We start from the raw sequence: 19776 nt of genomic DNA, 5'->3' as shown, positions 1-19776 counted from the left end.
GACCAGGAAAATCTCCTTCATGTTTTTCTGTGTTTTATTCTCAGTTACTTTCACACAAAGGCATCTGCTGTGATGTTCACAATTCTGATGAAGTCAGTACTGATAAATGATCAGAATTATAATATTTCTGACTGTCTGAGGCTAAGCTGAATCGAATCGGGACTTTGAAAACCGGAATCGAATGGATTATAGAAATCAGTGATGATACCCAGCCCTAGTGAGCAGCCTAGGCACGACAGAAGTGGATGTAGCTGTAATAGGAAAAGAACTATTGCTAACTTTTCTGTTAAGTTAAGGCCTGATCCTTCTGAAATTCATAGCCAGTGCTCTGACACGGTGTCATCAATCTTTGAATGCTGAAAAAGCACAGTGTATCCAGAAAAACACATTATATTATATAAATTATTATAAAATTTGTATGCGCCTAACGTACCGGTACGCCTAACTTTAAAAAGTTAGGCGTACCGGTACGCCCATGGCAAAAAGTTAGTCTAGAGCCCTGCACAGGTATGCGTACACAGTCACACACGAGCACTCACATAGACACGTGGGAACGCGCACATGTAGGCATTCATGTGCTCGTGCACATAGACACAGACAGAGTTTGCAGCACACCGTGGGGGTTTTATGATGGGGACGCCTCTATAAAGCTGGCTGTAACTAACAAAGGGGTGAAGATTTTGCAGAGGGACACCGGCCTCGTCTTCCCTTCTAGAAGTGCATGCTTAAATGAAGATGAATAAAGGTTTTGTGTAATAACTACTGGGTTCCGGTGCCGTCTCTGGAAGTTTCGACGACTAAAAGAACCGGGGTGAAACTGATTTCGTAACAATTGTAAGGACACTTTTTCCAAACCAGCCCAGGTGGTGGTCTATGGGGACACCACTTTCCGCTTGTCCCTGAGAGATGCTGAATACGTCAAAAAATCTGTTTTGAGCCACAGAGCACAGATCTCACTTCAAAGTTCCTATACACGCAACACAACTAGAGATATAGGAACCTGTTTTTTTGCAACCTTATCAGGACATAGATAATTAGGTGAGAAGCCCCGCCTATGAAAATATTAGACATTTTAACACCCAACAGGATTTGTGAGGACACTGGCTATACAACACACATACCTGTCACCAAAGTATATTATAGGGCCAAAAATGAATAAGTGGGACATGGCTAAACTCATACACTACTAGTGTGTATTAAAATTAATGGTTAACAAACATGTGGTCTTATGACAGAAATCGAACATCACAAAACACAAAGACCTGAATTTGAGAACCAGCTCAATGCAATTTGCAAAGACAAACCTTATTCTTAGATTTGTATTGGAGCCATCACATATTTATATTGTAAATTCAAGGATCTGATAGATCCATATTAAAAGGAGACATATACTCTTCTTTCTTCACAAGTTGACACAATTCCCTATAGTCTTTGACTTAAGCATTGGGCATTTCATAGAGTAGTACAGGGATAAGAGTTTCACAGGTAACTTTTCAACCATGTATTTACAAGTCTTGTCTAGAAAAATGTTAAAGGTTAGCAATTAGAGGTTGGATCTCCTTGTTTGGAAATAGGACATTAAGCTCATATCTTCCGTAACAGAATTGAGTTATACAACTGCTGATGAGAATTTGCTCTTAGTAACTTCATATGGACCCTCCATATCAGAAAGCCTCACTGAAAGACAAATGTTCAGATCTAGGGGGCCCAAAAAAGCTCCAGGGTTGTGCATCTTTAGTTTTCTAATTGGTAATAAGTTAAGATACCCAAATATATGCTGTCAAGCACAGATAAAGTGCTTTTCACATATCATGTTCCCTTTAAGTACGATCTTTAGAGGCAAAAAAAATATCACAGCCAGCCTGCTCGTGAAAGGTCAAGTTTATTTTGAACACGTACTGCAAACTAGAGCAGGGCGATATGACTAAAAATATTTAGCACGATATACGTTTGAAAATTTGCGATAACGATATAACTGACAATATAATTGACACTAGACAAAATACTTTACAACTCCACAACTTTATTAGTGCAAAAAAACCAAAAAACAACAACCCATCAATGTATTTCCACGTAATCAAGCAGCTGGTTTTTTTTATGTGCATTAAAGTTACATAAAAATTTAACAGTGCAAATTCCTTGCTGACAGTTTAACCAAAAGGCACTTACAGTGGAAATTGGCCGACATATCCTCAGCATAACCATGTATAATGTCCACAAAATGTAAAAAGAGGTTATACACACACACACACACAACACCGTAATACTATGTTGAAGCACAGTTCGCATCACTCCGCGAGGCTCCTGCCTACGATAGCCGCAATGCTCCGACAATCCATCAAGCGGTGCGGCTTCGTAGCTTAGCAAAGTCATACTAAAACATTTGACAGATTTTTGAGCGCCGTGTACCACATAAAATCGTTTCGAGGTCAGTAAACACAACCAGAATTCATACATAAGGCACACGGGATTATAAGGGGCACTGTCGATTTTCAGAAAAATCAAAGGACTGATTTTAAGTGCCGTATTTTCCAAAAAACACGGTAATAACGACGGCCCGCTAGCATGCTCTACCAAATAGTGCTTTGTTGAATATCTGATGGACGAAAGCTAAACCAGTTCCACATCACTGAAGTTGCAGCATTTTTACAAACCAATTCTGGTTCATCCATTTCATTCAACGATCCGCATTTGCCCTTCTCATTCTCCGCCATGCTTTATCCGTCATGTGCGTATGAAAACAAAGGCACTGCGCGTGCGCGTTTTACCCATATTCTATTGCGAGATTTTATTTTTCTTATCGTTGCCCAAAATTATACCGGTATTACTGTGAACGGTATGATATAGCCCAGCCCTACTGCAAACTGAATGACTTTTGCAAACATGTATATGTCTCAGATGTGTCTATAGATTTTTTTTAACCTGATTATTTAGCAACTGTTCCTCTTTTTTAGCATTAAGCCACGATTCATGACAAAGTCTCTTACATTTTGAACAGAGCGACTGTCTCATACAGGACATTGAGCACTTTTACAGTGTTTGATTTCAATCACAATGGATAGTCTCCCATTAGCAATGTGCCCACTGAAATGTCTCATCACTGCTGCAATCTCTGTGGGACACCATGGAGATTTTTGTTTCCTTTGAGGATTTTTTTCCCCTTCAGCACCATTTTCAGAAAATGCTAAAAGGAGGAGAGAAAATAAGATCAACTTACTTGTGATATGTTAACTATAAAGCTATTATAAAAGGTACTCTTTAAGAACAATAGGGGCATAAACATCAAAGCCCTTTCATGGTACACATATCAAGAACTCCAGGTACATAAACACAGCATTTTTTAACTGGTTTTAAATAGCTGTGGGGCTTTAGGTTTACACTGGGCTTCGTCTTTTTGCCATGTTAGATGAAGACAATCTCTTAAAAGCTACATTCTGATCAGCACATCAAGCTCATTTAAAAAAAACTCAAAGGAAACTATTAAAGATAAAACTTCTATGTGAAAGCCACAGGACACCTAAATACAAAACGACTATGTCATTTAGGTTCTAAACCACACAACTATAGAAAAACAGTAACTGACATTTGTTTCCATCCAGTTTCAACATGTCATACTTAATGTTTTTCTTTTTTCCACTTTCAATCATAAAGAATCCATCTCCGCTTTGTCCCCTGATTCCTTTACTTAGCTTGTCAAGAAAATTATTCATCGTTTCCCCCACTCTTATTCTCATGCGATTTTGTACTGTGACAGTAAGCCAGTTCAGAACTGGCATTATCACGAGTTCTGGGTGATCAGACATCATGCAACCAGCATTAACTAAAGCTCTAAAGATAACCAAGATGCTTTGAGGATGCATTCAAGATCCAGTGATGGAAGGCAAACATTTGTCTGCATTCCTCTGAAAGTCAAAACAATCTGTACCGAAGACGTTGTAGGACAGTCTACTCTAATGGCATACTCAACAAAACAAGACTCACGAGGAACCTCTCTCTCTTTTGATGAAAACATCAAATATTAAGTATTACGGGTAAAAATTTCCACTTGTTATATCTTGACAGATAATCATCTAAAATGAATGAACAAAAATCCTCACCTTTACAATTTATGCAAATCAATTTCAAAGCAGAAAAGTGAACATTACAAAAGGCACATTTTTTCAGTCTCGTCTCTGATGAATACACTACATCATGCATACAGTTCTCTTGAAAAAATAAAGTTCATTAAGTTTGTACCATGAATTTTGAGTGATTTCATGTAATGCAGAAACTTCACTCATTTGAGACACTGCAGCCCTTGTGGCATGAATACATCCAGTAGGAGCCAACATTTGAGGGTTTCCCATTCATTGTTTAAGCATGCTTTCTGATAAAGTGACATTATTTTTTGAGCAAAAGATCATCTGAATAACCGCTCCTCATTAACTTTGAGTTGAAGTATGAGTTAAATCCAAATAAAATCACCTAGCATCGTCTTGATGCATACTCAATCATCGAGGTCAGTAAATCCCCAAAAGTTGATTCTGTTCATACGGACATAGCATTTTCAGTGGAAGAAACATTTTGTCATTTATCCAAATGACTTCTTCAGTCTCATCCAACAAGAACACACAAGTGTTGTTTGGATGTTGATAGTGACTGAAGAGTCTCTTGGATGACTGACGAAAGGTTTCTCCCACTGAAAAAGATACGTCCAGATGAACAGAATCAACTTTTGGGGAAGTCACCTACCTGTTGATTTAAAACCTTAGCAAACCACTGGAAAGCATTTTGTAATTGTTCATTTTAAGAAGAGCCCATCTTTCAATGGATTTACACATTCAAAACACACACAGTCCTCACAATGTATGTATCTTACATTAACCAGCACTGTAAGTACTATGTCTACCAACCTCACTATCAACATCCAAACACCACTGCTGTGGTCTTGTTGCAATAATAATGACAGCAGAAAATTGGTCACCTGCTCATCATCTTTGAGGGAGGACGATGCCATGGGCGTATCAACATGAGGAAGATCAGTGTGCCCTGAAACGTAGTGCAAACAAACACAAAAGGGCATTAACATCCATTCAACACAGATACGTTGAGACTTTACAATACAGTTATGTAGCTACACTGGTTAGTGACATAAATGAGCCAAATGTAATGCAGTAATATTGATAGAAAATTAATTCCTCAGTGTAAACCAACATAACACACGATGGTATCCACACACAGTCCTCTTAATAATGTACCTGACAGCTTCATACACTGTAGGGTCTGTGTTACATGTCGACTTGGGAGCTCATCTTTCGATAGATGTACACATGCAAAACACACACAGTCCTCACAATGTATGTATCTTACATTAACCAGCACTGTAAGAACTGTGTCTACCAACCTCACTATCAACATCCAAACAACTATGTTGTGTTATTTTTGCCATAATAACAACAGCAGAAAATTAGTTACCTGCTCATCATCTTTGAGCAGGTAAGAAACAATGGTTCTCTCCCACAGTTTAAATTTCAACTCAAAACCCATCTGTTCAAATTTGCATGTCCACTGTGAACCCACTGTTTGTTAATTTTATCTTGTACTTTTGTTTTTATTGTTCCTTCTTTTGTCATTGTTCTATTATGCGTTTCATCCTATTGTAAAGTGTCCCTGGGTGTCTTGAAATGCATTGTAAATAAAATGTATTATTATTTAAAAACAATAAGGTGTCACACAAATTATTTGTGCCACTCATCAAAATTGTTCCTGTCCACCACAAGACAGAACAGAGGGACACACCACAGGCCTGACAAAAGGTAGTGTATCACTCCTCCTGTTGCACACCTGGAGACAGCGTTTAGATTTCAGTCTGCCTTTGGTAGCTTTTTAGCCAGGGTCAGGGTGACATTCACCTCACCATTTTGACACATAAAACAATCAAACAAACCCAGATTTAACTACAAAAACCTAAATCTCTCACATCTCAAAACTTGTTATAGACACCGCTCTCTCCTGCCATCACTCCCAAAAGTTTACCCTATACATAAACAACCATATAATTGTTTGATCGGCTCTTGTTCATTTATCCACCACAATAGGGAAGGAGAGGTAATACTATATCTAGCTATCTATATTTTTTAAAGAAAATCACATTTTTATTTGTTCCTGCACTAAACGTGATGACAATTTTCAGGAAAAAATTTGAAATTATGTATCATAACTCTGCTTTTACGTTGCCTATCAACACTATCAAAACTGATATATACAAATATTGCTGATAAACTGTAAATTTGCCATGTGATCTGCACTCCAGAAAGTTAAATGTTAGCTACCTCAGTTATCTGAAATGTCTCATTACTAGCATGTCACATATATTTTAGCATTGCTTAAAATCTGGAGACAGTGGGATGAATAAATAATAACATCTCAGTATTTCCAAATGTCATAGTTGAACTAAAAAGATATGTGTTAGACTAGGTTGCAATAATTACAACAGCAGAAAATTAGTCACCTGCTCATCATCTTTGAGGGAGGATGATGCCATGGGCACATCAGCTTCATCTATGGGTTTAATCTTTTCTCTTGGCTGCCTCATTGCAATGCACTGTCTCAGAAAAGGGAAAAAAATGTACAATTTGTATGATACTTCTCAATGTAGTTTACAGTGAAAACTGATCTTTTACAGGAGGTGCTTTAACCCTCTTGAGTCAAGGCTATAATTGGCTGTTTTCGACTACTTTTGATTATACCTCTATATTTTGCTGTTAAAAAAAAAAAGTTTTCCTTGCCTTGTTTGGCATTATTCTTTACAGAACAACCTCACATGTCTGACTACATTTATTTTGTAATTTTGACATATTGTATTAACACAATTGACCTAAAAAAAAATTACACAAAAACATAAAATCAGAGTGGGAAAATGTTATATTTTTTACTATGAAAACCACAAACATGTTTAGTGTTTTTTTTCTCATTACTTAATTTCAAATTTCTAAAACATATGTACAAATTTTACAAACCAAATTCTATACAAATGTTTACATAAAAATGCAGGCAATTAGTGTATCACTCCTCCTGTTGCACACCTGGAGACAGCCTTTAGATTTCAGTCTGCCTTTGGTAGCTTTTTAGCCAGGGTCAGGGTGACATTCACCTCACCATTTTGACACACAAAACAATCAAACCCAGATTTAACTACAAACTAACAATACACTCCAGACACACTTAATGTCACAAATCTCTCACATCTCAAAACTTGTTATAGACACCGCTCTCTCCTGCCATCACTCCCACAAGTTTCCCTATTAATAAACAACCAAAACAGCCATATAATTGTTTGATCGGCTCTTGTTCATTTATGCAACACAATAGGGAAGGAGAGGTAAAAATCTATCTATCTATCTATCTATCTATCTATCTATCTATCTATCTCTCTTTTAAAGGAAATCACGTTTTTATTTGTTCCTGCACTAAACGTGATGACATCTTCACTCTGGTTTTTCTTGGCATTTTAATAAACTGACATTTTAAAAAACTGATAGACATGTTGCTGATAGACCATAAATTGGCCATGTGATCTGCACTCCAGAGAGTTAAATGTTAGCTACCACAGTTATCTGAAATGTCTCATTACTAGCATGTCACGTATATTCCAGCATTGCTTAAAATCTGGAGACAGTGGGATGAGTAAATAATAACATCTCAGTAATTTCAAATGCCACAGTTTAACTAAAAAGATATGTGTTAGACTAGGTATTTAACCTTGACTAATAAATACACAACGTGTCATCAAAAAAAGCTAGATTTAGCCTTTGAATTCGCTTGAAATACAAAGCTTAATCAAGGAATATACATCAAAGAAAAACCTTGACAAAACTAAATCTAACTGGTTGCTGGACTACAAAGCTGGAAAAATTCAAAAGTTTGAAGTTACCTGTTAGTGTCTCCACACCAGTTCACAGCCAAGCGTCAATACTCCTCAAGTCACGAAGTGAGGGGGGGGAGGGGTGAAAACTGAAGCTCATTGGCTAAAAAGTGGTCAGGTGACGAGAGTGCTTACCCTTTCTTTTAAATGGAATTTCAGTGAAATATTTACAGAGAGGAAGGACTGGGTTTTTATTGCATTTGTTATTTTGTTGTTTTTGTTTAATAGGACATTCCTTTAAAAAAAAAGTATTAGTTATTTATTTGAAGCAAAGGTACACTCAATGGAATAAATGTTTCCTCACATACCACCAGCCAAGGGCCACCATTAAAGCAATGGTTTCACACTTAATTTATATCTGCATATGTTAAACAAATCTGAGATTCAACCAGTAACATAGTGGAACATATTTTAGCTTCTTATGTTAAACCAGCATGTATCAAGATGTGGCTTTCTTCTGAAAAATGTATTTATTCATATATTTTTGTTCTGATTTTTTGTATGAAGATACAGAAGGTGTATCTACAAACCGATGCATTTATTACTAGCAATTATGGATAGTTTGAAAAACCAAACTTTGTTTTGTTTAGCAGTAGGAACATCAAATAAGATGTTCAAATAAATATATGATCAAATAAGATCATATGATATGACTAAAGATATCTGAAACTTCTAAATCCTATGGAAACTCTACAGTGTAAAACTGGCTTTGTTTACAATATAGAACTGTACAAAATTATGGCAGCTGGTATATGAAGGCATTAATAGCTCCTCACCTAGTATTTCCCAGAGACTCCCATCTTAATCTCATCTTCAGAAGCATAGTCCAGGGATACAAGCATTACGAACACACAGAACAATACCTTAAAGAAACTTGCCATTTTCCTGCAGTAGTTGCTAGCTATAACAACAAACGTGATAGACTAAATGCTAACCAGTGTGGAAATGATAACCCAGTCTTTCTGGGGGCTGGGAGAATTTGTATTGTTGATTGTTAGGGAGAGAATTAGGTAAGTAAATACAGATTGCAGAACTTGACAGCTAAATGCATTTTTAGTAATGGATGAATATTTGTATTCCAGGATATACTTCTGTCCATATATTATCAATTATTATATGAGTTATTATGGGTGGCACAGTGGTATGGTGGTTAGCACTGTTGTCTTACAGCCAGAAGGTTCCAAGTATAAAGCCTTGGCTGAGTTTGCATTTTTAACTGTGCATGTGTGTGTTTTCTTCAGGTACTCCAGCTTCCTCCCACAGACCTAAAACATGTATGTTAGGTTGAACAGACATGATAATTTGATAGCAGTTATTGAGTGAGTGGTTGTTTGTCTGTGTGTTATAGACAGGGGTGCACATAACTGGTACGCAGGTACGTATGCATGACAAAAATTAGGAATGCCTAGTGACACTTGCATTACCAAGTGCCTTTGCATACTTGACCGTGTCATTTAACCTTCCATGTGTTTCTTGTCACCAGCTAAATGTCCAAAAAAAAAAACCCCAGACATTAAGCAGCTTCTTTGGTGTGCCGCCACCAGCTAAGAAACGCCAGCCGGAGCCAGAGCCGAAGAAAATACTTTTTTTCAGAAAAGTGGCTCCAAGATGTGCCATGGCTTGAAGCTACCAGTGAGCGCACTGAAATGTGGTGCAAGATTTGCTGCTTTCATCCACATCTAGCAGACAAATCAGGTGCATTTTTTAAAGGCTCAAAGAATTTTAACCATTCTTTATTTGACTAACATGAAAAAGTAAGGAGCACATGAATGTGGCATAAGTCATTGCTAATAAACAAGCTAGCCAAAATGAAATGTCCATTCACCCACTTAACATACGGCAAAACAAGCAAAATGAAGAACAGCGGCAAGCACTGTTAAATAATACCATTTGACTCTCCATCAGCGGCACTTGGAGTGACAGCTGCAGGCGGGCTGGGGACACAGACGGTGCAGGACGGCTGTTGGCTCCTTCCTCGCAGCTGCCCTCGCTTATATGGGAGCACGCCATACTACCGGCTCCTCTTTCACCTCATTTTTTTGTCGCCACCTCTGGCTGTCAGCCCCGGCTCTGGTCAGAGGGCTGCCTGATGAAGCTGCCGGTCGACCCTGCAGCCACCTCGCTGTTGAGGTGCCTGTGCGGGCATATGGTCAGGGTAGGGGGGCCCAGAGCTTCTGGGCCTCGCCCTGCCCCCAAGACTCCAACTTGGGGCCCTGGAGATCTCCGGCCCCAGTTTGAGTCCTTCGCAGACGGCCATATACAGGTGAGACGGGGAGGACTTGGAGCTAAGACTCAGCTGTCCTCCAGCCGCCCTCCTCCCCCCTGACATCCTTTGAGTTGGGCCTAGTGGCCAGCTCCTGCTGCAGGCTATGTTCCCCTGGCATATTGCCCGCGGTTCACAGGTTTATATGATAGTCGGGCCACGCTGCGTTGACACCTCAGGCAGTGGTTCACAGTTCTCCAGCCTGCGGTGATGGCACTCTGTCTAGGAGATTGCCCACATGTTGCGGGTTTACATGGCCAGCAGGGGCCCGCTCAGTGAGCTGACACCCCCGATGAGTCATGTCCCTGACTCTGCCCTCCACTTCAGCTGCAGGCTGTGTTCCCCTGGCGTGTTGGCCGCATTTCTCAGGCTTACGCGCCAGTTGGACCTCGCTGTGGCGAGTGAGCGTTCTTCAGCCTATTTTAGCCAGGTTTCTCTCTGGCATATAGCTGCTGCAGCTGCAGGCTGTGTTCCCCCGGTGTATTGCCTGCATTAAACATAACAACTTAAACATAAACAATTACAAAGAAAGAACAATACAGTATCCACATCTGAACCAAAGAGTAAAACAGTGAAATGTGGATTATTAAATATTAGGTCTCTCTCCTCCAAGTCTCTGTTAGTACATGACTTAATAATTGATCAACAAATCGATTTACTCTGCCTTACAGAAACCTGGTTGCAGCAGGATGATTATGTTAGTTTAAATGAATCAACACCCCCGAGTCATTCTAACTACCAGAAATCTCGAAGCACAGGCCGAGGGGGCGGTGTGGCAGCAATTTTTCACACCAGCCTATTAATTAATGAAAGACCAAGACAGACTTTTAATTCATTTGAAAGCCTGATGCTTAACATTGTCTACCCCAGCTGTGAAACTCAGAAACCAGTCTTACTTGTTATCATCTATCATCCACCTGGGCCTTACACAGAGTTTCTGTCTGATTTCTCAGACTTTATATCTAATTTAGTTCTGAGCTCAGATAAAATAATTATTGTGGGTGATTTTAACATCCATGTAGATGCTAAAAATGACAGCCTCAACATGGCATTTAATCTGTTATTAGACTCAATTGGTTTCTCTCAAAATGTAAAAGAACCCACCCACCACTTTAATCACACTCTAGATCTTGTTTTAACATATGGCAAAGAAACTGAACATTTAACAGTGTTTCCTGAAAACCCTCTCCTGTCTGATCATTTCCTGATAACATTTACATTTACAATAATTGATTACACAGCGGTGGAGAGTAGATTTTATCAAAGTAGATGTCTGTCTGAAAGCGCTGTAACTAAGTTTAAGAATATAATCCACCCACTGTTATCATCTTCAATGCCCTGTACCAACATAGAGCAGAGCAGCTATCTGAACGCTACTCCAACAGAGGTCGATTATCTTGTTAATAATTTCACCTCCTCACTACGTACGACTCTGGATACTGTAGCTCCAGTGAAAACTAAGGTCTCTAATCAGAAGTACCTGACTCCGTGGTATAATTCTCAAACACGTACCCTAAAGCAGATGACTCGTAATCTGGAGAGGAAATGGCGTGTCACAAATTTAGAGGATCATCATTTAGCCTGGAGAAATAGTTTGCTGCTTTATAAGAAAGCCCTCCGCAAAGCCAGAACATCTTACTATTCATCACTGATTGAAGAAAATAAGAACAACCCCAGGTTTCTCTTCAGCACTGTAGCCAGGCTGACAAAAAGTCAGAGCTCTTTTGAGCCAACCATCCCTTTAACGTTAACTAGTAATGACTTCATGAACTTCTTCACAAATAAAATTTTTATCATTAGAGAAAAAATTACCAATAATCATCCCACAGATGTAATATTATCTACAGCTACTCTTAGTACCATTGATGTTAAGTTAGACTCTTTTTCTCCAATTGATCTTTCTGAGTTAACTTCAATAATTACTTCCTCCAAACCATCAACGTGTCTTTTAGACCCCATTCCTACAAAACTGCTCAAAGAAGTCCTGCCATTAATTAATTCTTCGATCTTAAATATGATCAACCTATCTCTAATAATCGGCTATGTACCACAGGCCTTCAAGCTGGCTGTAGTTAAACCTTTACTCAAAAAGCCATCTCTAGACCCAGCAGTCTTAGCTAATTATAGGCCAATCTCCAACCTTCCTTTCATATCAAAAATCCTTGAAAGAGTAGTTGTCAAACAGTTAACAGATCATCTGCAGAGGAATGGCTTATTTGAAGAGTTTCAGTCAGGTTTCAGAGTTCATCACAGCACAGAAACAGCTTTAGTGAAGGTTACAAATGATCTTCTTATGGCCTCTGACAGTGGACTCATCTCTGTGCTTGTCCTGCTAGACCTTAGTGCAGCGTTCGATACTGTTGACCATAATATCCTATTAGAGCGATTAGAACATGCTGTAGGTATTACAGGTACTGCACTGCAGTGGTTTGTATCATATCTATCTAATAGACTCCAATTTGTGCATGTAAATGGAGAGTCCTCTTCACACACTGAGGTTAATTATGGAGTTCCACAGGGTTCAGTGCTAGGACCAATTCTGTTTACACTATACATGCTTCCCTTAGGCAGCATCATTAGAAGACATAGCATACATTTTCACTGCTATGCAGATGACACCCAGCTCTATCTGTCCATGAAGCCAGATAACACACACCAATTAGTTAAACTGCAGGAATGTCTTAAAGACATAAAGACCTGGATGGCCGCTAACTTTCTGCTTCTTAATTCAGATAAAACTGAGGTTATTGTACTCGGCCCTGAAAAGCTTAGAAATATGATATCTAACCAGATTCTTACTCTGGATGGCATTACCTTGGCCTCCAGTAACGCTGTGAGGAACCTTGGAGTAATTTTTGACCAGGATATGTCCTTCAACGCACATATTAAACAAATATGTAAGACTGCGTTCTTCCATTTGCGCAACATCTCTAAAATTAGAAATATCCTGTCTCAGAGTGACGCTGAAAAACTAGTTCATGCATTTATTACTTCCAGGCTGGACTACTGTAATTCATTATTATCAGGATGTCCAAAAAACTCACTGAAAAACCTTCAGCTAATCCAAAATGCTGCAGCAAGAGTACTGACAGGGACTAGAAAGAGAGAGCATATTTCTCCTGTTTTGGCTTCCCTTCATTGGCTTCCTGTTAAATCCAGAATTGAATTCAAAATCCTGCTCCTCACATACACGGTCTTAAATAATCAGGCCCCATCTTATCTTAATGACCTTGTAGTACCATATCACCCTATTAGAGCACTTCGCTCTCGCTCTGCAGGCCTACTTGTTGTTCCTAGAGTATTTAAAAGTAGAATGGGAGGCAGAGCCTTCAGTTTTCAGGCCCCTCTTCTGTGGAACCAGCGTCCAGTTTGGATTCGGGAGACAGACACTATCTCTACTTTTAAGATTAGGCTTAAAACTTTCCTTTTTGATAAAGCATATAGTTAGGGCTGGACCAGGTGACCCTGAATCCTCCCTTAGTTATGCTGCAATAGACGTAGGCTGCCGGGGGATTCCCATGATGCATTGAGTTTTTCCTTTCCAGTCACCTTTCTCACTCACTATGTATTAATAGACCTCTCTGCATTGAATCATATCTGTTATTAACCTTTGTCTCTCTTCCACAGCATGTCTTTTATCCCATCTTCCTTCTCTCACCCCAACTGGTCGCAGCAGATGGCCGCCCCTCCCTGAGCCTGGTTCTGCCGGAGGTTTCTTCCTGTTAAAAGGGAGTTTTTCCTTCCCACTGTCGCCAAAGTGCTTGCTCATAGGGGGTCATACGATTGTTGGGTTTTTCTCTGTATCTATGAAGCGCCTTGAGGCGACTTTTGTTGTGATTTGGTGCTATATAAATAAAATTGAATTGAATTGCATTCACCGGTTTACGCGCCAGCTGGACCTCGCTGTATGTGTTCTCCAGCCTGCAGCACCGGCTGTGCACAAGTGTCTCATTCTCTAGTTCACTCTTGCTGCTCCCCTTTCTGCGGACAGTGCTAGCGGCCACTCTGCCTTAGGGTAAACCTTCAGGTTTAGTCCCCATGTGGCCTTTTGGTGGGCTAGGACGCCAGCTCCCCCCAACCAGATGGGCGTATTGCCTGCGGCTCGCCGGTTTACGCGCCAGTTGGACCTCGCTGTGTGTGATACATCAGCCAGTGAGAGAGTGTTCCTCAGCCTGCAGCGATGGCTCCCTGTCTGGCGTCTTGCCCGCATGTTGCAGGTTTGTACGGCCAGCGGGGTTCCCGATCATCAGCTCAGTGAGCTGTGCTTCTTTCCTCAGTCTGCTCCTGGGATTCCAGGTTCTGGCCCTAGGATTCTCAGGCCCCAGCTGGAGATCTTTTGCAGAGTGTGCACACGGGGCTCGTCAGCCAGTGAGTGTGAGTCCTCCAGCCTGCAGCTCTCTGTTTGGTGCACGCCTGCCTGTCACGGCTTATGCGGCCTGCACAGGCCCACTCAGTGGGCTGTAACTGAATGACTGATCATGAGTATCTTGTTTGCAAGTTCGCTCTTATTGCTCATCTGCCTGCGGGCAGCACATAGTGGCTGCTTGGTGCTGGGAGTGGACCTTCGGGACTCTCTGCTGTCCCAAAGCCCTCCACTTCTGCAGGCTAGGCTGCCGGCTCCCCTTCCCTGTCTGTCGATGGCACGGGGCGGTTTTGACTCTGGGGATGGACAGGTCACATCCCTACCTCGGCCTGCTGCGTTCCCCTGGCGTGCTGCCCGCGGTTCGCCGGTTTACGCACCAGTCAGACCTCGCTGTGGCGTGTGTGTTCTCCAGCCTGTGGCGCTGACTCTCTGTCTGGCATATTGCCCGCATGTTGTAGGTTCGCAGCCAGCAGGTTCCAAACTGGTGCTGTGCTTCCTGCCGTTCGGCTTGGTGGTTCATGGGCTGACTTTGAGTGGCCAATCAATTGTGGTCCTTGCATCTGCAGGGCCAGTTCAGGCCAATCTTGCGCCTGCTGACTGATGCCCCCCCCCCCCGGCTTGGCCTTTGCGTCTGGTGAAGCTCTGACCAGGGTGGTATGCTTATATGTACATTTGTCAATGGTTCATTGGCACATTCACTCTCGGTTCAGTTGCACCATCCCCTCGCGGGGTGTCTTACAGAGTTACCCCGTACATATGGAATATGTAACGGAGTGGAGAGATAGTCTCTCACTCACAGAACCAAGGTTACACCGTAACCGTACATTCTTTAGATGCTGTTCTGGCTGTTTTCTTGTGACCTCCTGAATGAGTCGTCAGTGCCCTCTTAGAGTAATTTTAGTAGGCAGGCTGCTCCTGGGAAGGTTCAGCACTGTTTTAAGTATTCTCCATTTTTGGATAATGACTCTCTGCTGTCCCAAAGCCTTGGAAATGTCTTTGTAACCCTTCCCAGACTGATAGATGTCAATGACTTTGTTGCTCATATTGTTTCTTTAGATTGTGAAGTGATGTGTTGCTTTTTGAGATCTTTTAGCCTATTTTACTTTGTCAGACAGGTTCGGTTTTAGTGATTTCTTCATTCAGCAGGTCTGCAATAATCAGGTCTGGGTGTGGCTAGTGAAACTGAACTGAGCTTGACAAAAACTGTGTTTAATCACAGCTAATTGATGATTTAACAAGAGGGGGCAGTTACTATTTCACACAGGACTGGGTAGGTGTGGATAGCTTATTTCCCTTAATAAATTTTGTATTTACTCAGATTATCTTTGTGTAATATTAAAATTAGTTTGATGATCTGAAACATGTGAGTGTGACAAATATGCAAAAAAACAAAAAAACAAACAAAACAAAACTAAGAAATTAAGAAGGGGGCAAATACTTTTTCACACCACTGCATGTGTTTTACGATCCAGGTGGGAGGGGGCACTATGCAGAGCTAATGCTATTGCATGATCTGTGAATCTTTTTGGCCCTTCATGTAAACTGAAACAGGTCGAGCAGGATTCGAAGACGTGATGTGAACTTCGACTATATGCTCAAAGCACTTCATAACGATGGAAGTAAGTGCTCTTGGGTGACAGTCACTGAGACAGCTCACATTAGGTTTCTTCAGGACGGTGGTCCTCTTGAAGCACGAGGGGACTATAAACAAAAGAAAAGTCATCACTTTACCTGCTGTCTTATCTAATTATAGGCCAATCTCCAACCTTACTTTTATCTCAAAAATTATTTAAAGAGCACCAGAATGCTGAATCTGTTCATCTGGACATACCATTTTTAGTGGGAGAAATGTTTCATCACCAACTGGTGACTTCTTCAGTCTCAGCAGACTGCAGGTTTCCCCAATCTTATAAACAGTAAGTAGTAATATACCTATAGCTTTTTTGCCCCCCTCACCCCCACACCCCCACTTCCTGTTTCCCCCCTCCCCTATCCCCCTCCGCGTTCATGTGCGTGTGCACGTGCGCGAGAACGGACTTTGTGCACGTGCATGTGGGTTCAGGGGTCATATGAGTTTACATGTGTTTAATAGCGTATTATTTAATGAAACCATTATGTGTTTTAATTAAACTCTTTTTAAAGGATTGTATAGGTCTCAGAGTTCTGTTATTTAGACATTAATTTAACTACTTTAGGGGTATTTTAACTAGTTAGGAGCATTTTGCTTTTTCTTTAGTGCTATTTAGGAGCAAATAGTTTCAAACAGAGTGCCGCAAATAACAGGTATCCCTTTAGAAATAAACAGTGATACTTCTAAAAACCGTGTATTCCCACACAGCATTTAATTTAGCTAGTTTAGGAAGATTTCACTTTTCTAATAGTTTCACAGGCTAATAGTTTTTAAATAGAGCACCACAAACAACATGTATCCCTTTAGAAATAAACTGTGATACTTCTAAAAGTACATATTCACACTAGCGCTGTATCAACCCCAATGTGGCTTTAATGCAACTAGTCCTATAATTATCTACTAGTCTGCAACAGTTAGACTCGATGATTACACATAGATGATTTAACTACTTTAGGGGCCAACTGTAGTTCCATACTTTCCACATTTTTAATTACAAACAAACAGTTCCATTATCTTATCGTGTCAGAGGTCGACTGAAACCATGTCCAGCTGATCCTCCAAAGGTTTTTCACCATGTTTCTTCACAAACAGTTAATTCCATTATCTTATCTTATAACTCTTTTTAAAGGATTGTATAGGTCTCAGAGCTCTGTTATTTAGACATAGATGATTTAATTTAACTAGTTTAGGGGTATTTTAACTAGTTAGGAGCATTTTGCTTTTTCTTTAGTGCTCTGAAACACACAGAGGTTAATAGTTTCAAACAGAGTGCCGCAAATAACAGGTATCCCTTTAGAAATAAACAGTGATACTTCTAAAAACCGTGTATTCCCACACAGCATTTAATTTAGCTAGTTTAGGAAGATTTCACTTTTCTAATAGTTTCACAGGCTAGTAGTTTTTAAACAGAATACCACAAACAACATGTATCCCTTTAGAAATAAACTGTTATACTTCTAAAAGTACATATTCACACCTAGCCACACTAGCGCTGTATCAACCCCAATGTGCCTTTAATGCAACTAGTCCTATAATTATCTACTAGTAACAAACACTCTGCAACAGTTAGACTCGATGATTACACATAGATGATTTAACTACTTTAGGGGCATTTCACTTTTTCTTTAGTGCTCCGAAAAGTTTCACAGGCTAATAGTTTTAAATAGAGCACCACAAACAACATGTATTCTTTTAGAAATAAACTGTGATACTTCTAAAAAACACATATTCACACCTAGCCACACTCTGTAACAGTTAGACAGAGGGGGTTGCAGTTAGGCCCCCAACAGTCTGCAAAAGAAGTCATGAAGCAATAAAAGAGGCTCCCTTATCAAGAGCATCCCAGCACACATCTCAACTGTAGTTCCATAGTTTCCACATTTTTTAATTACAAACAGTTCCATTATCTTATCTTATCATGTCAGAGGTCAACTGAAACCATGTCCAACTGAGCCTCCAAAGGTTTTTCACATTTTCTTACACCCCACACCTTTATCTCTACAGGCAGACAATTACATATCCTACTGACTAACCGAACCACCATAGTTTTTCCACCTTTCTCTTTACAACCTGCTCTTTATATCTGCATCTCAGAGCCCAACTGAAACCAAGTCCACCTATATAAAAACACCCCATCAGACACACAGTATTTTCCTCAGCACTTCACAACTGCCGCAAGGTATAGCGTTTTAACTTTTTATTTTTTCACCTGAATGTGAGTTGGAGCCGACTTTGCTACCCGCACAGAGCGTTTCTGACAGTCGGCCGCTGCTTATACAATAGAGAAAAGCAGCAATACAGAGTGTTTCTCTGCTCCAAGAAATCCAAGGGCCTTTCACAAGGTAAGCATGTCTGTTATACCCAGAGCATAAATGTCTGTCTGTATGTCAGTGCTGATTATTCAAACCCTGTTTAAAATGTGACACATATGTTTTCCGAAAACAATTCCTCTAAATTTGCAAAGTTACTGATTTAAAAAAATATATTTTCGAATTTTTAGTTGCATGTCAAACATATGATAGCTAAATTCACAATGGTATAACCGTGCTAAATAAAAGAGGCCCAAGCACCAAAGCCCTCTAATGCAAGCCTCTAAACTGCATGTTGATAAGTACATGAAGCGTACCTCTACCTCTACAGCTGAAAACAGATTGTATCAGCACTCTGAGGGTCTGCTGAAATGTTTTTAATACGGCACTTTTTGACGAACTGCAGATGATGAAATCCTCTTTATTGTAGAAACTGTCCCTAAGCTATTGTTGCTCATACTTACTGAGGTCCCTAGCTACTTCCTTACTATGTCAGTAAACTTATTGAAAAGGAAGCTGTTGTAGATTTAAAGAAACATCTTAATTGAAGCAAAGGCAAAAAAATTGGAATGAATTTTATGTGACTGTTCATATTAAAGCCAACAACAAGTGAAAATCCAAAAACCGGTTCCAAGCCGTTGTATTAATGATCTCCCCCCCCCTCTCTCTCTCTTCCTCTCTCTCTGTGTGTGTGTGTGCGAGTGTGTGTGTCCTCACAGCAGGAGCTTTTCTCAAACGCATTTCCAATCAGTTTATTTTTTACAAGAAGTGTAGCTCATACAATGGTATAAATGTATTCTTTGCGATACTTTATAAATATGAAACTCTAAAGATTTTGAGTTCATTTTACATTGTGAAACAAGAATCTAAATATTTGTGTCACAATGATTTCTATAAAAGCATGTTGTTTATGGAGATAATGTAACAAATCTTTTGTGCGTCCTATTAATGATCAATGGTGATTGAAGAGGAAGCTTGAACCCTGGCTCAGGACATTTTCATGACAAGTGACAGCTCAGACATGTGCTAACGAGCGAACATGTTTTATCATCATAAAGACTGTGATATGAAGCATCGTTAAAGTGTCACTTCAGTAATGTTGACTCATGTTTTTTAATAGATGACTTTAAAACACTAAACTCTAATTTCTGTGGTTATTTTAAGTTTACAGAATATAACATGTGGTAAGACGACGAGTTTTACTTCTCACTGACCGTGTTATGTGTATCTATTTATCATGTATGCTACTTTGCTCTGTGGACTGTAAAATGTTTCATTGTGTTCATGAAATAAACCAGACTTTCACTG

General features: G+C 40.0%; 1 long non-coding RNA gene across 1 annotated transcript; it reads right to left on the bottom strand.

The window, feature by feature from the left end:
- Positions 1-4895: 4895 nt before the first annotated feature.
- Positions 4896-9913, bottom strand: LOC146390074 (uncharacterized). The gene is made up of 3 exons (XR_014799367.1): positions 9791-9913; positions 6491-6583; positions 4896-5028 (listed from the first exon to the last, which is right to left on the bottom strand). It is a non-coding gene; the product is annotated as an uncharacterized LOC146390074 (long non-coding RNA).
- Positions 9914-19776: the final 9863 nt, after the last annotated feature.

This window comes from Perissodus microlepis, chromosome 3 (assembly GCF_051167445.1).
Source record: "Perissodus microlepis isolate ML-2025 ecotype Zambia chromosome 3, ASM5116744v1, whole genome shotgun sequence".
Lineage (NCBI taxonomy): Eukaryota > Metazoa > Chordata > Actinopteri > Cichliformes > Cichlidae > Perissodus > Perissodus microlepis.
This window is presented reverse-complemented; position numbering and strand designations above follow the sequence as displayed.